The sequence below is a fragment of the Gopherus evgoodei genome, chromosome 1, assembly GCF_007399415.2.
Source record: "Gopherus evgoodei ecotype Sinaloan lineage chromosome 1, rGopEvg1_v1.p, whole genome shotgun sequence".
Classification (NCBI taxonomy): domain Eukaryota; kingdom Metazoa; phylum Chordata; order Testudines; family Testudinidae; genus Gopherus; species Gopherus evgoodei.
This window is the reverse complement of record NC_044322.1, coordinates 228,538,485-228,543,401: the sequence shown is the minus strand read 5'-3', so window position 1 is coordinate 228,543,401 and position 4,917 is coordinate 228,538,485. Positions and strand designations below refer to the sequence as shown.

General features: G+C 42.9%; 1 pseudogene; it reads right to left on the bottom strand.

Moving 5' to 3' along the window:
• Positions 1–1,481: 1,481 nt before the first annotated feature.
• Positions 1,482–2,417, bottom strand: LOC115646843 (annotated as a pseudogene).
• Between the last annotated feature and the right edge of the window lie 2,500 nt (positions 2,418–4,917).

Sequence of the window (4,917 nt, the reverse complement as noted above, 5' to 3'; positions counted from 1 at the left end):
TCCCAAAATCTGGCTGTGCTCCTGTGGCCATGGAGCAGTACACTTTGCAAAAGGCTTCTTCTGGTCAGTCTCCATTACAAACACAGAAGACTGTCTACTGAGGTGTTTGCAGATCAGTATTCAGAAGACAAGGGAAGGGTTAAACACTGACTCACAATGTTCCTGCAGTACGCCAAGGGAGGTTGTTCTGTTTTCACTGGAGTGGACCGGAGATTCTTGGGATAGAGAGGAGTAAGGAAGTTGGCTCATAGGATTGTGGCATATTTCCGGTGGACTCCCAGGACCTGAGTCGGTGTGGAGAGCTGTGTCTACACTGCAAAGCAATGGGCTTGAACCTTTGGTTTGAGCTTGACTTGGGCTTGGACCCTCCAGACTCACAAGATCCTAGGACTCTACGTCAGAACCCGAATCTGAAAGATTTTTGTGAAGACAGAAGGGGAGATTGGGCTCCAGCCTGAGTGTGAGCCCAGGTTTCCATTGCAGTGAAGACATATCCTTCCTATCTAGCTATCTAGCTATCTAATATCCTTTTTATTGTCTTATATTTAGTATTCACAAGCATACTATAATAATAATAATAATAATAATTAATAAATAGGCAGATTCTGAGATCCATGGCACCTTTAGACACAGTCAAATCCTTGTGTGGACGACAGACCAGTGGACAAATCCAAATCCTTTTGAAGCAAATGGCTAAATCCCAATTGTTATGGTTAGCTGCACCTCTGCCCTTACTCTGGTCTTTATTTAGATAAAGAAATACTAAAAAGACACCTATCTAAGGCAAGGCTCTAATTGCCCTAATCCATAGTTAATAACACAACAAAATCTCAGAAACATTAAAATATTATTTTCAGCAGGAAATCAGCTATTCAAACAGCTACAGAGACTCATTTCTGCCCCTACATCATTGCTGGAAACAAAACTTGAGCTCTCTCAGAAACCCCACCCAGAGTTGATGACATTGATAGGCCCAATATATGAGAACAAAATGAGATCCCTATCTGATCAAACACACCCCACTCTCTCAAACTCCCAAGTCCAAGAACACCTGGAACAAGGAAACCAACAAACCAATAAACATAACAAAACCAACCAACCAACCAAAAACAGAAACAATGAAGCAAATAAATCCTCTCAGATCCCAAGCAGTTTTATCCCCCCAAAAAAGAAGAAGAGCCAGAGGGATGCCATGAAGTCTACCTGGGACCTAGCTATGGCTACTCATTTTATGTGCAAGGGGCTTAGATAGCATGGTATTGCTGTCAAGAGAAATCCCTTAGACAAATAGATTCTGATCTTATGTACTCTGGTGTAATTCTACAGTTACTCCAATGACTTGAGTGGAGATAGTCTGGATTTTTACCATTATATAAACAGATTGCATGCTATGTTTTTTATGGAAAAAAGTTGTCATCAGTTGAATATATCTACAAAGAAACTCAGAATAAAATCATGATCAAGGGAGAAAGACGGACATTTTATTCTCGGGTGAATAACCACCACCCAGTCAGTTTCCTCAGTGCTGCTTTGATCTCTTTGTTCCTCATGCTGCAGATGATCGAATTCATCATTGATGGCACCATGGAATAGAAAACAGCCACCACAAGGTCCAGACCTGAGGTTGAGCTGGAGATGGGCTTCAGGTAGGCAAATAAGGAAGTGCAAAAGAACAAGGAGACCACAGTGAGGTAAGGAAGGCAGGTGGAGAAGACTTTATGTCGGCCCTGCTCAGAGGGGATTCTAAGCACTGTGGTGAAGATCTGAAAGTATGATACAGTTATTAAACCAGAGCAGCTTATGGCTAAACATGCACTAAAGGCAAGAACTGCAACTTGACTGAGATATGAGTCAGAGCAAGTGAGCTTGAGTAGCTGCGGGATTTCACAGAAGAACTGGTTGATGATGTTGGGCTGGCAGAAGGGTAAACTAAAGGTGGTCCCAGTGTGCAGTGCAAAGTAGAGAATACCACTGGTCCAGGTCCCAGCTGCCATTTGGACACAAGCTCTCCTGTTTATCATTCTCTCACATAGCAGTGGTAGGCAAATGGCCGCATATCGGTCTTATGCTATGATAGTAAGTACAGCAACATTGGTTTCAACAAAGAGAACAAAGAGAAAAAGTTGGGCCATGCATCCAGCATAGAAAATTGACCTGGTGTTCATAAGGTAGTTGGCCATGGATTTGGGGATGGTGACAGAGATGGAGCCGATATCTAGGATGGACAGATTCATCAGGAAGAAGTACATGGGGGTATGAAGATGGTAGTTGAGGGCTACAGATGTGATGATGAGAAGGTTCTCCACCAGAACTGCCAAGTAAAGCACCAGAAACACTACAAAGTGTAAAATCTGCTGCTCTCAAACATCAGAGAATCCCAGGAGAAGGAACTCAGTCATGGTGGTTTGGTTGGACATTTTCTTCCTCAGCACATTGTGTCCTGCCTGTGGAGGGCAGGAGAAGGGCACTGGTCAGGATTACACTGACAGACAGAATTGTCCTGATTCCTCTCTCAGTAATATCTCATGATGTGAATGTCAGACATGCACAGCTCTCCCATCACTTTCATAGACTAAAAGCAGTGAGTGCTCTTCGTCTCTTCAAATCAGACCATTAGTCCTGTACGTTATCATACACATGTAAATTGGCATAGCTCCCTAACAGTCAATAGAGTTGCATCAGTTTACATGATCTGGGGATCTGGCCAAGATGTGGCTTGATCAAATGCAGTATGAAGGATGGAACAAAGTACAACCCAAATCCCATAATTCTAGCCAAGATGGTTCCTCTATTGTGATAAATAGCAGGCTCACAGTTTGGGCATTAAACTAAGATCTTAGTAAGCCAACACACCCTGATTCCCACTTTTCAAAGAAAAATGCCATAGACTCACCCAGCCTCCAACGTGGCACATTGTCTGCCATGAGTCCAGCCCAACACCACATAGACAGCCTGCTACTTGCTTACAAATTGATTTATAGCAACACATACCAGCTGGATTCCATCTCTGTGTAATTAAAGGCTAGTAGCAGTGTTCAGTTACTTCTATGTAGTATCAGATAACTGTGACAAGTTTTCAGCTTAAAACTTTTGATTGCCAGAAATTAAAAAAAACAAACAGGTTTTCAGTGAATATTCAAAATTTTCCAGGGGGGAAATAAAAATCTTACCAGACATAGATATTTGATTAAACTGGTAGTAAAATTCTAAGACTTCAGATTGAAAATCATATTTACCTTCTTAAATTTTCTCCTGTGTATTAACCCCAAACATATTTAATTGAAAAAGGACACTTACTGTTCTGGTTTTGGTGGAATTTGTCCCAACTTGTGGTTCATTCGATTCTCAAGCGTCAGGATTGCTTGGTCAGTAGCTGTCATGTACCTATCACTGTATTATCCAACAGCCATTTCAATGCCCCTTAGCTGGATTTCCCTCTGCAGTACCAAGCAGACAGGGTTCCACCCCACAGGTGGGGGCTTCCTGCTGCCCTCCTTGGGGAGGTTTGGGTGAGAGGCAACGGACTAAATCGGATTAGGGACTGAAAGTCTTACCCAGCACTAGAGCTGATCCTGGACTATGCAGCAGACAGACATGGTCATAGCATAGGATGTACCGGCCCAGGGGCTAAATAGCTGAATCCGGTCTCCAGGGCTGTGAGCCCAGCTCTGATTTCACTTCTGGAGGAAACCAGCCAGACAACCTGCTGAGCTGACCCTAACCCCCCCAGAGAGAGAACAGCACCCACCCTGGATCTCATGTGATGGCAGCATCCCTAGAAGGACCCTTGTCTAAAAACAAGGCAGGGCTGAGGCCATGAGTGTGTCCCAAAGGGCCTGCAGAACAAAACACTGATTTGAAGCACAGACATGTGATCTATAATAGCTAGAAATTCAGCTGGCCTGGAATAGCCTGTTCCTTCATCAATGCCACATAATTACCTCTGAGGGAGCAGAGTTGTGGTTTGTTTGTTTTTATCTCCAGCATTGCATTAGCAGCTCTTGGGGTGTAGCCACTGGAGGGACCCACAGCTCAGGCTGCCCTGGGAGTTTGAAGCAGATCACTAAGGGAGTCTGAAGCAGGTCACTAAGAGGTAGTCAGAAGCAAACACGAAAAACTAAGGTCCAGGTTAAGAACTGGTGTTAATTGGTACAACTGAGTTCATAGTAACTAGGGCTGTATGCACCCACTAGGGGTCTGGCCCATTGATAATAATGGAAATATGCTGATTCACACCAGCTGAATCTGGCCCATTACACAGTTTCAAATCAATTTTTTGGTGATGAATCTGAACAGAAGAAAGTCAAAAGTTAATTATCAGCTTGCATGATTTTAGCACTTTGTCCATTGGGATTAATTACAAGAATGTAACTATAAATTGTTATGGAGCGATTCATTCCCATTACAGATAGAACTTTGGAGGAATTCAATGTGCTGGAGATTTCATGTATCTGATCTTTAATTTCTGTTAGGATGAATCGCTAGATCTTTCTTTCTTTCTTTCCTTGCAATGACATCTTTTTCTTACTGAACACAATATTAAAACAAAAGCCTCATTAGGCTGAAGATGCAATGCTACCTGAAATTTGTTTTAAAATGTTTAATTCACATTGTTTTCAGGTACATCAGAGAGACTGAGTAACTGTGAATGGTCAGATTCCCAGGTGATGTAAATCAATGTGACTCCATTGGAGTCAATGGGCCAGATTTCTTTCTGGTGTAAATAGGTGTCGCTCCTTTGGAGTCAATGTAGTAGATCCCCGAGCTGGGGAAAATCATCCATAGCTCTATTGGAATCTATGAGGCCAGATCCCCCGCTGGTGTAAATTGGTCATAGTGCTACGGAGCTATGGCAGTTTACATGAGCTGAAATCGGTACCATGATGCCTAGCTACATTTTTGTTCCTGTGTTTCAGT